The 12535-nt window shown below is 39.6% G+C and overlaps 1 long non-coding RNA gene across 1 annotated transcript; it reads right to left on the minus strand.

Annotated features, from left to right (window-relative positions):
• Positions 1 to 330: 330 nt before the first annotated feature.
• On the minus strand, positions 331 to 3037 carry LOC126725220 (uncharacterized). The gene is made up of 3 exons (XR_007655359.1): positions 2914 to 3037; positions 2335 to 2499; positions 331 to 355 (listed from the first exon to the last, which is right to left on the minus strand). It is a non-coding gene; the product is annotated as an uncharacterized LOC126725220 (long non-coding RNA).
• Positions 3038 to 12535: the final 9498 nt, after the last annotated feature.

Genomic DNA, 12535 nt, shown 5'->3' on the forward strand with positions numbered 1-12535 from the left:
CAAGACCAGAAACTATTCATCCAACTTCATAAGATATGGCAAAAGGGACATTGTGGATCTGGAAGCCTTTTGAGTATGAAATTTTCCATCCCATTTCATATATGAGGTTCAAAATAAATACAACAAAGAAGAAATAATCTATCTCTTCCATTTAGATTGTAGAGTGTATGCTGTATTCTGAAACTGTGAATGTCATTGAAAAGTATTACATTATAGTACACTTAGGTTCCAAATGCTCCCACAATACTCAAAAGAGTGAAGTCACTTACAGACTTATAGTGATCTAACCTGTAATTATTTTTTATAATATGAAAAAATAACCTGGCATGACAAGCACGGTAACATCATCACCAACCTGCAAAAGGCCATCAGACAAGTCAGACATAAATCAAACAATAGAAAGCATAGAATAAAAGATTTTTTTAATAAAATTAAAAAAAAAAAAAAAAAAAAAAAAAAAGAGAGAGAGAGAGAGAAAGGAAACATAAAGGTAAACAACCAACTAGGCAAGAAAAGGGTATATATGCATGAAAGAAAATTTATAACAGGGTAATTATTGCCTAAAAAACACATTTGTGAATGGAAAAGGCATGTGTTGATAATGCATAGTAGCTTAAAATCTTAATCTGCCAGTAGCCTAGAGCTACAATGAGCTATAAATTGTTTCTTTTGGTATTTCAGTGCCCTATGACAGATGAGTTATTTATTTCGTTTTTTTTTTTTCATAAGAATGAACTCATTATTGTATAGTACACCAAAAGTGTGGATCTTAAAGGGCTATTTTCAAATGTCTCCGCATGGCTGGCTGAAATAGCCAATAGCATGAAATATATCATCCACCTTTTTCAACATTAGTTACTCTAAGAGAAGGGAGACGGAAAACATTCAAGGAAGCCATCCATCCCAAGACCAAACAAGAGCTGAGCATGTCCAAAGGAGCTCAACACCCTCAAACATGTTATTACTATTTTTTCTACCACCAAGATACCACAAAAGTATCAATGTATAGCTTTAAAACTTCACAAAACCTCATGCGCTTGAACCCTATTTCCAACTAGCTGGAATATAAACCATCATTAAGAATACATTAACCAGAAGCTCCTGAAAATAATGAGACCACATCTCCGAGCTACAAAACAATGTACCAGAATACAACTATCATCCCTTTGCTACACTTAAATGCAATACCAAATGATAGTGAACTGTCTTTGGTAAACAAAATTCTCCACCATAAGAATCTTTTCCAAACTAGCCAGCATCTCAACTACCACCCTCAGAGTTACCCAAGAGATCCTAGAAAATGAAATTGTAGAGAATAAATCTCCCTTACAAATAATAAAAGAACAATAGCAGAAGATGATCCATCCTCTCTCCATTGTGCTTACATATTACACACTCTTCTAGATTCTCCATAATAAGAATCCTTCAGAAAACAACTATCCATGCAAAAAGAGTCACTTATAGGGAATGTCAACACAATTATACTCTTCCATAGCCACACACACACAAAACACCCTGGAATGCCCCCTTTGGAGTCACTTGTATACTTTAGCTTGCTATCCTGTACCACTCTAGCTCAAATGTCTAGAAAAGCTGCTTTAAGTAAAGCCTCCCCATACAAAAATCATGCCAAAATTGGAATTTCCTACCATCAACTACATCTTACACAAGAATCTTATGGACTTCCTAGCCACTCTTAACACCATCATAAGGATATCCTACAAGAACTTTCCATAAAAGCAGTCCATCGATCCAGCTCTTCCCACATTACAAACCCACAACATGCCTCCAAAGTGTATGTCTCACTTTTACAAACCACTATAAGAGTTTCCCTAAGAGAGTTTGGTTGTGTAGTGTAAGGTAAGTTCTATAGTACCCAAGTTTCTTAATTGAATAAGGGAAAAAACTTTCTTCCAATTCGCCAATTGGTTTTTAACTCAATTTCACTAACCATCCAAAAGACATTTATTCTTAGACTTTTCTAGTCTGTCAGCCAACAAATATATGCATCAGGAAACAGACTAAAAGTAAGTGGGAGAGCTCAATATTATTTATTCCATACAGCCAACATCTTTGTTATCCCCTCTAATGCCAAATTACATTAGCGTAGGACATAAACATAGGGCCCTGAGGCTAAGTCCAATATAACATACAAGACCAACACCATTCAATGTTCAAGAGTCCTTTACCAATATAATATGACATGATCCAATCCCACCATTGATAACATCAGTCTCTCATCAATTAACAATACAACACACAATTTATACCAATTCAAAACAAAGCACTTAGTAGATTTACATAACTACAACATTTTAAAAGAAAAGATAGTACCTTGATATTAGGCTTCACAGCAACAATGATCCCATCCTTCACATAAACATCAGCAACCACCTCTCTATGAGCATTCACAACAGTTCACCCTTTAATTAATATCTTCAACGATGAAGCCGAAACTCCACATGACGATTCACCATACTCAATCCCAGCATCACAAAACTGAAACATTTTTTTTTTTCAAAAATAATAAAAATTACATAACATAATACTCCAGTTTGGTTAAAAGAGAAAAACCCATAAAGTAAAAATGGAACATAGTCATAGTTTTGTTTCTGTTTTCTAATTGTTGATTGAATTATGAATATAAGTGAGTTACATGTTCAGCCTTATTTCTTTATGACATAAAGAATAGTTGACTCTAGCAGAACTTCACTTTGAAGAAACTAAAACAAGTAAACCACAACCCAAAAAAAAAAAAAAAAAAGCCCCCATAAATATCAAAAGGGGCCGAGTTTTGTCTTTTCTTCTATGTTCCATGGTTTTCTCAACAACCCAGAAGTTTTTTTTTTTGCCGAAGAAAAAGAAAAGTTGAAATGAGACTGAGTATGGAGATGAGAGTTGAAGAAAAAGTACCTGGTTTGATTCAGTAAAAAAAGAGAAGGTGAAGAGAAGAAGGAGAAGGGGGAGGAGTGGTTGGGTTTTGAAACTGGACTCCATTTCTAATTGAGTGTGAGATTGAGACTCAGCTCTCTACAAGAGCAACCGGATGACTTTTGGATCACACGAGTATATATAGAGGAAGATGATCATATGATCATATCCATATAAAAGATTCTTTATTTGACTTTAAGGGCCTGGCCAAAATGACCAAATACCATCAATTTCAGAAATTTTTTGTAAAAAAACACTGGGAAATACCACTTTTTATGATATTCAAGTTTCTTAAACTTGAGTTCCTAGAAGTTTTGCCACCGTGGCACTAGTGAGGTGGAAATTGGGCAATTAAAAAAAAATTATGTGGTACTCAAGCATGGTAAACTCAAGTACCATGCAACACAATACTCAAGTATAATAGGCTCGACTACCATTTTATAATAAAATGCTGTTTTTTTTTTTTTTTTTTTGTAAGGTACTCGAGCTCATCATGCTCGAGTACCTTCTAAATTATTATTATTATTTATTTTTTGGATTATTGGCAAATTAACATAAACATAAAATGGGGTTTATTTTATTTATAGAGTACTTGAGCTCGCCAATCTCGAGTACCTAGTAAATTTTTTTTTTTTTTTTGGGATTATCGACAAATAAACATAAACAAAAAAATAAGTAGCTTTTTTACGTTTTTATTTATTTAGATAGAAGCATTGTAAATATAGATATTTTAATTTCAAAATATGAATTTAATTTCTACATTAAGTAAAACTGTTCACTGTTTTCTCACAAAAATTGTTCACTGTTTTCTGCATAAACTATTTCTAGCATTTTGCATAAAATTATTTTCTGTTCAGCATTATTTAAAAAATTGTTCACTCTCTTTTCTGCGTAAATTATTTTCTGTTCACTATTTAAAAAATCATTCACTGTTTTCTCATAAAACACCTAGTGAAATCATTTTTTCTAAATCTAAACGTCAAATTTGAATGTTTTTTCATGTTTGAATTTCACAATAATTGAATCTATTTTTCTACATTGATAAAATCTGTTTCTATATTAATAAAATTTGCACTCTGCCCATCATGTTTACTGTATATTCGAATCTGCTTACTGCATTCATAAAATCTGTTTTTTCCATTAAGTAAAACTGTTCACTGTTTTCTCATAAAAATTGTTCACTGTTTTCTGCATAAACTATTTCTAGCATTCTACATAAAATTATTTTCTGTTCAGCATTATTTAAAAAATTGTTCACTCTCTTTTCTAAGTAAATTATTTTCTGTTCACTATTTAAAAAATTATTCCTTGTTTTCTCATAAAACACCTAGTGAAATCTTGTTCTCTAATTTTAAAAGCCAAATCCGAATGCTTTTTCATGTTTAAATTTCAAAATGAACGAATTTGTTTTTCTGCATTGATAAAATCTATTTCTACATTAATAAAATTTGCTCTCTGTACATCATGTTTACTGTATATTCGAATCTGCTTACTACATTTAGAAAATCTGTTTTTTTGCATTAAGTAAAATTGTTCACTGTTTTCTCATAAAAATTGTTCATTGTTTTCTACATAAACTATTTCTAGCATTTTGCATAAAATTATTTTCTATTCAGCATTGTTTAAAAAATTGCTCTCTCTTTTTTGTGTAAATTATTTTCTGTTCACTATTTTCTCATAAAACACCTAGTGAAATCGTTTTTTTTAAATCTAAATGCCAAATATGAATGCTTTTTCATGTTTTAATTTCACAATAATCAAATCTATTTTTCTGCATTGATAAAATCTGTTTCTACATTAATAAAATTTGCTCTCTACACATCATGTTTACTGTATATTCAAATCTGCTTACTGCATTCATAAAATCTGTTTTTTGCATTAATTAAAACTGTTCACTGTTTTCTCATAAAAAATTTTCATTGTTTTCTGCATAAACTGTTTTTAGCATTGGCGCAGTTATTGCACTTAAATGGTTTTTGTGTTTTTTTAAATATGTAACCATATGAATAATGGACAAACTCCATGAAAGAAAAATGAATGATTCAAATAAATCACCTAATGGTAAATGCCTCGAATAATTCGAATTTGTAAAAAAGTTCGAATTAGTTGAATGTAGAAATTTGGAAAAAATCGATGAAAAATCAATGAACGTACCAAATCGTGAAGGTGTACATAAGATGTACAGATAGTCTAGACTTGTTGAGAAATTTGACTTCGTTGAAAGTACAAAATAATGAAAATTCAATGGAAAAGTATGTACGTTAGATGTAGAAATCGTATGAATTTGTTTAAAAAATTGAATTCATTAAATGTACAGAACCGTGAAAACTCAAGGAAAAATAGTGTACATTAGATGTACAGAAAGTATGAATTTGTTGAAATATTCAAATTCGTTGAGTGTGTAAAATCGTGAAAATTCAAATGAAAATTGAAGAACATACCAAATTGAGTAAACTCAATGGAAAATTTATTACATTAGATGTACAAATTGTCCAAATTTGTTTCCAAATTTGAAGTCGTCAAATGTACAAAATTGTGAAAATTCAATTTAAAACTGTGTACTAATGTACTAATCATTCTGATTTGATGAAAATTTCAAAATTGTTGAATGAACAAAATCGTGTAAACTCAATGGAAAATCAAAGAACGTACCAAATCGTTGAGTAGCACATGCAGCACTGCGAACATCAGTGTAGCAATGGTGAAAAACTCACCCCCAAAATTGATGCATAAACTTTCCAAAGATGCTCTACATCCTTGAAAATGGTGCATTACAAAGGGTTCCATATTTGTGTATTCACGTGAGTGTGGATGGGTACTTCTGGTCAGGGCTCAACAGTGTCGAGCTGTTGAGCAGCACATGTAGAACTGTTTACTATCTTTGGTCATTTTCAAGGATGCTAGTCGAAACGCTCTTCCCTATAATCTGTGACTACTAGTTTGAAGTAATAGCACATGGGTACTTCTGGTCAGGGCTCAACAAGTAATGTACAATAAACCTAATTTGGGTAATAAGTGTTATGTGTGTAACATTTCAAATTACACAAACAAAATATTGGAAACATCAACATATCTAACTGGAGGCATTTCACTTCCTAAGGTGTTTCCTACATTACAAAGCAGAGGACATTGTCCAACCAAATCACAAGAATCATATGTAGCAACAAAGAACAGCAGGGAAAAAATGAGCAAGTGATTTCATATAAACTTAGCCAAAACTAATGAACAGTTGTTGAGGGCTATTTGTGGAAGCCCAGGCAGACAGAAAGAAAGCCCAATAATAAGGGCAACAAAGAATTGACAAAATAGATAGCAAAAAACCATTAGGCCCAAGCGGTAAGAATAATGGATCACAGGCCCAACAAATAAACAAATGGGTCTTGAAGAGGCAAGCGGGCTCAAAGAAGCCAGGAAAGAAAGAAATAGCATCCCATGGGCAGTGTATGAGGTAGAAAAGCGAGAAAGGGCCGCCGCAGGCCCAAGGCAATGCAAACAAAGAGAGTAAGGGGTTTATGGCAGGCCCATGAACCCTAAGGATAAGAATAAGGTTATTAGGCCGGGGAAGCCCAATGAAGTTAGTAAAAAGCCCATGGGAGTGTGGAATTAAGCAAACGGGCCGAGGAAGCCCAAAGAAAGCGATCGAGCTGTGGATGCCCAAAGGAAAGCCCAAAGGGACATAGGAGCCCATAAGTAAAAGGAAAACAATGCCCATGACAAGCCACTAAGAAAAAGAATAAACGGCTGGCCCAAAAGAGGTCTAGCAGGATTAAGTTATTACGGCAAGAATAACAGTTCAACGTTATAAGAAATAAAGAAAATCAAAGAGTGGACCAAAGAAATGTAAGGCCCATCATCAAACAAAGCCCAGCTCTTGAATGGAGCGGGAAACCAAAGAAAAGCTCATATAAAAGGTCAGAAAACATAGATGAAGAGTCTCCAGATCATGGCAGACCCATGAGCAGCAGGCAGACTCTTGGACATATCTGAAAGGAAAGCACGCGCAAGGCCCAAGCACCACCAGCCTGTACCCAGCCAATATAGGACGTGGTGGAGCCATAGGCCAGAGGTAAGAGGTAAAGGGGGTATGGTTTGGTGGTGGGGAGAGGGGAAAAGATCTATTTCGCGGCTCCTGCCCAAGCCCTTTTGGGAGGTACGTCCTGCTGGGATGACAAACCACCCAAAAGAGGCGAGGTTGAGGGGGGAACCGTTGGGTGCATGCCTTGAGGGAAAGAGAGAGAAAGCATTTATGCCGTGGTAGGTAAGAGTGCTACGGTGGACTGCGGAACGAAACAAACCTGCCTTTGTCTAGCAAGGGTGAATGTCGCACAAACTTGGTGGTCGGCAAGTACGCCCAGACCAGACAAAGGCGATTAAGGGGCAAAGTGGTAAAACATTGGTCACAACAGGCACTATAAAAGGGCCCTTGCCGTGCCCTGAAGGAGGGACCAAAAAACAGAGTATTCACGGAGTAAAAAATAAAAACAGAGTAAAAAGAAAGAAAAAAAGATAAGAAAGAAAAACAGAGAAGAAAAAGAGGAAATTGAGGAAAAAAGAGAGATAGCTCAATGGGCATGTACCAGTAGGTCGGTTTCCCTCTCTCCCCCTTTAAATCCTGCTCTCTCCCAAAACGTAACAAGGACTCCTTTTGGGCAATAGCCATTCAGGTCCGACTCCCTCAAAGCCATTAATCCCCATGGCAGGATCTTTTCCTGGGAGATTATTTGCATTGAGAAGAGGCGTTCTCCCCTCTTTGGCTTTGCTTCAGCAGACCAAACTTAAAACTTGATTTATACCCATTCTTGATTAGTTTATATTATTTTATTTCTCCTTTGCTTTCTCTGTGAATGATATTATCACGACTGTAATCATGTTCAATAAGTAGGGATTACTTAGCCATTTATTTAAATAGTTAGAATACTCTGTTTTGGTTATTACTATTATATGTGCCTGTCGTAACTCATCTAAAACAGTTCTGCTTGCCGTAAGCCTACTCCTGGCAGACAAGGCATAAGTTTGTGCACAAATCGGCCCAAGTTGAGTTCCAATTGGACCGGCCCCAACTCCCTTACTCAAAAACATTCGAGCCCATTACAGCAGGAGGCAGCCCAGCCCAACGCACAATACGTACAAAAGGCCCCTACATTAAATTGGCAACTTCTCTGGGGAGTTGGGAAGCAGACAGGGGTAAAGGAAAAGAAAAGAAAACAGAGCCCCTCGTAAACAATGCCACCAAAGTCCAGGACGACACGGAATATGAGTGTCGTACCCTCACAAGCAAAATCCAGGCCAACAACGACTCACCAACAGCAACTTAACCAAATAGAAGGTGCCAACAAAACAGGGGCTGATCCTCAGCCTCAGACAAGAGTCCCCGCAGACAATTCAACACCTTCATCGAAGTATTGCAATCATTACAGCACTCGCAGCAACAAATAATGGAAGAGATCCGTCAACTGAAGGCAGACAAAACAAAAGAAAAAGGTAGCTAGCATGACCCAGATCATGCGGCAGACAGAGAAGAGACACTGGCAGGAGGTGTCCCACGGAACGCAGAACAACGTTTCACCATGGCTGAAGTAGCGGCTCTCTTGGAGCAAGAGAGAGCCAGAACACCAAAGGAGAGGTTTTACGCACGAAGACCTCCTTATCCTCTAAAAGTACTCAGCAAACCATACCCCGAGAGGTATGAACCAAAGGCCTTTGCCCAGTACGATGGCGGAAAGGGAAGTGCAGTAGAGCACGTGAGCAAATTTATTGACACCCTTGATCCTTACGCAGTAGACGAGGACTTATGTTTGTGGGAGTTTTCAAAGTCACTGTGCGACCGGGCATACACCTGGTACATTGGCTTAAAACCAAGATCAATCCCAACTTGGGATGACATGGTGGATGTATTTTGTACTAAATACTTTCACGGGGAAGAAACGGTAACGCTTGCAACTCTGCAAGCGACCAAGCAAAGGAATGGAGAGGATCTGATGGAATACATCAAACGGTTCAGGGACATAGCACTTGATTGTTACGACCACTGTGAAGAAGGGACGTTAGTAGAAATGTGCATGACCAATATGATTCGGGAATTCAAAGCTGTCCTGGAAAATCTGGAGATTTCCCAATTTGCACAGCTATTGCAGAAAGCTAGAAAGACGGCTCAGTCTGTAAAACCTAGTTCAGACAAGAGAAACGCCCCGCAGGCTATGGCGGTGTCCACTGGAAATCAGAGAAGGAAAACAGAGGGGAGGAAGTATGATACGCCCCCACCCTTACCATGGACTCCTAAGGAGCTGGATGTGCTACTTGAAAAATGGATAGTGGATGGGATCTTTAAACCTAACCAGGTTTCTAGAGAGCCTACGGAGGAAGAAAGGAGGGATTCTCGCTTTTGCCGCTTGCACAACTATGTACAACATCCCACCGCAGAATGCTAGGCGCTTCGCAGGCTGGTGCACCGCAGGATTAAAGAAGGCACATTAGAGCTAACCCAACAGGAAGTCCAAAAAAACCCACTCCCAAACCACAAGGGAAAGGGTGTAGCAGCAGTGGTGATATGTGCAAACCCGGGAGAAGACGAGGAAGAAAACTTGGCCCTGCCTGCCGCGGCGATTACCACTCTTCAGCAGAGTGCCAAGTTCAAAAGCCTATTTGACCAATTGGGACTTACAGCAAAAGAAAGAAAAATAGCCACGGAGGCTTTGGTAAGCATCGCCTCCGGGGCAGAGGTGGAGTGCCTGTCGGCAGAAATACCAGAAGACAGGGCCCTCCTGTAGGAATCAACATAAATCACGTTTAGCAGTGAGGATATGGAGGTGGGGCACCCATATCATAGGAGGCCTCTCTATTTAGCAGCATCTATAAATCAAATCCCCATCAAGAGGGCCCTGGTGGATACGAGTGCTTCCGTAAACCTCATTCCGTTGAGCACCTTACAAGCCGCAGGAATTTAAGAGAAAAAGATCCAAGGATGCCCGATGGAAGTAACGAGGTTCGGTGGAAGAGGTGAGTACACCGCAGGCCACATTCAATTATGGTTGAAAGTAGGCCCTATAGCCTCTTTAACTCGTTTCCATGTGGTCAGAACGGAAGTATCTTACCATGTGCTTTTGGGAAGACCTTGGTTACACAAACACCGACTAGTCCCATCCACCTACCACCAATGTGTGAAAGGAAGATTGAATGGCAGGATGATACGCATAGCTACAAACCCCTCGCTATTCGAGCAGGCAGAAGCCCACTTGGTGGAAACCATGTTTTATGACCAATGGGCTCCATCTGGGGAAAATTCGGTTTCAAAGCCACGAGGCACCTTTGTGCCTAGGTAGGAAGATGTTCAAGATTACCCAGAACTCGATTTAAGAGAGCTACTAGCGCGAAAGAAGAAAAGAAAATAAGCGCCTGCCGCAGAGCCAGACGAAATACCTCAGTGCATCAGGGTCCGAGGCCTTGATGGCAGGATCGTGTATAAATTATGAAGGTGCGTGGGGCCCACGGGTGAGATGCAAGTGGGTCCCACCTAAAAAGAGCAACACAAGAGTTTGGTGTGTTACGTTGCTGAAGGAAGTTTACGAAAAGAAGAAGAGAAGGATGAGGCAATTGCGGCAGAAAAGGACATCCAGGTTATGGCAGAGGAAGAGTTGGAAGAAGTTGACTTAGGGTCTGATTCGCGAGAACCAAGGCCTATCTCAATTAGTGCAAGCCTGACAGGAAAGGAGAAGTCAGAACTCATACTGTTGTTGAAAGAATTCAAAGACGTTTTTGCTTTGGATTACAATGAAATGCCAGGGCTCGATCCCGGGCTTGTTGCGCATACATTGAATGTGGACCCAGAGGCCAAGCCGGTGGCCCAGCCTGCTAGGATATTTCACATAGAAATAGAAGGGCAAATAGTCAAAGAAGTGCAGAAGTTGCTAGCCACAGGATTCATCAAACCTATCCAGCATCCTCGCTGGCTATCCAACATAGTACCAGTAAAGAAGAACGGCCAGATAAGATGCTGTGTAGATTTCAAAAATCTCAATAAAGCTTGTCCAAAGGACGAATTCCCATTGTCGAACATGGATTTACTAATAGATTCCACTGCAGGAAGCACCATGTTCTCATTCATGGACGGTTTCAACGGGTACAGTCAGATCAAGATGGCACCATAAGATGCAGAGAAAACTGCTTTCAGAACACCCATGGGCAATTTCTACTATACTGTGATGCCCTTCGGATTAAAAAATGTGGGTGCAACTTATCAACGAGCAATGTCGGCCATATTTCACGACATGATGCACCAGGAGCTAGAAGACTATGTGGATGACATAGTGGTTAAGTCAAAAAGGAAAGGGGAACCATGCCATCATCAATGGAGTCCGGAAATGAGACTCTGATCTCCAAAACGACTAGGCCCACTAACGCCGGAAAGAAGGCGCTCACGACGACCCTCCAAATCCGCCACTTCTTTCTTCAAAAGCTCAATACGGGCATCTATGACATCAACGGCTGGCTGAACTCTCCTCATAAAAAGGGCTCGGGCAACCTCACGAAGATGATCAAGAACAAACTCCACGGCAAAACCCACACTGATGAGTTCTTGAATCACAGCCCTCCACTGTAGGATTCTCTCGGCAGAAACAGAGTCGATGAAGTTATGCTCAATATCGTTCAGCACGCACCCCAACATCTTCAAAAAATGCTCCCTAGCAGAACGGCCAAGATGAAACTCCTACATAAAGTTGCCATGATTGATATAGATCATCACCAAGTGAGAAACGCAATCCTCAGGGACTCGGAAGCCATAAAAGTCTACATAAGGAGGACCGGAAGCCCAGAAGTCTGCCGGACCAAGGTCGTTAACCTCCGACTGGTCAAAGCGGGCAAGAAGGTCACAGCATCATCTGAGACGGCAGTAGAACTACTACCCGCCTCGAACTGAGAAGGGATAGTAGGAAGTGGACCTATAAAAAAGAGGAAACGCAAGGCAAAATGAGAAGCCATGGCATGGGAAGAAAAGACTTACAGAAAAAGAGGATGAAATAAAAAGAAAAGGAAACTTGCCAAAGTTACCAGGAATGGGGGCTGCGGGTGTAGCAGAAACAAGTACTGTAGGCATAGCAGAAGCAGGAGTAGTAGGTACAGCCGAAACAGGTGCTGAAGGTGTGGCAAGAATAGGCGCTACGGGTGTGGCAGGAGCAGTCATTCCTACACCTGCTGCAAGTTCTGGCCCCTCAGAAGTCTCTGCAAGTGGGGAGATAGGTGTGCAAATGAAACGCAAATACAACACAAAAAAAAAAAGAAGGGGAGGAAAGATACATACCCATGAAGTCAGGCTCGGGCGAAGCACTCCCCTCTTCATCGAAATCGGAAATTCTCTTCTTCAAGATGGGTGCATCATCGGGATCCTCAAGAATGTCATCGGATCCCTCTGAGGATAAGTCCGTATTAGGACCACAGGTAGCGGAGCCGGGAACGGAGGAAGGAGTAACAACAAGGGAGGCACCGCCCTTTGCAGCCTGGGAGATAGCTACAAAAGGGCCACTAGTCGAAATAACGAGCGGCAGAACGGAAGGAGTGATTTTGGTTTGAACAGCGGTAGGAGGAATGGCACCCTCTAGAGGAGTGGGTC

The sequence above is a fragment of the Quercus robur genome, chromosome 5 (assembly GCF_932294415.1).
Source record: "Quercus robur chromosome 5, dhQueRobu3.1, whole genome shotgun sequence".
NCBI classification, from domain to species: domain Eukaryota; kingdom Viridiplantae; phylum Streptophyta; class Magnoliopsida; order Fagales; family Fagaceae; genus Quercus; species Quercus robur.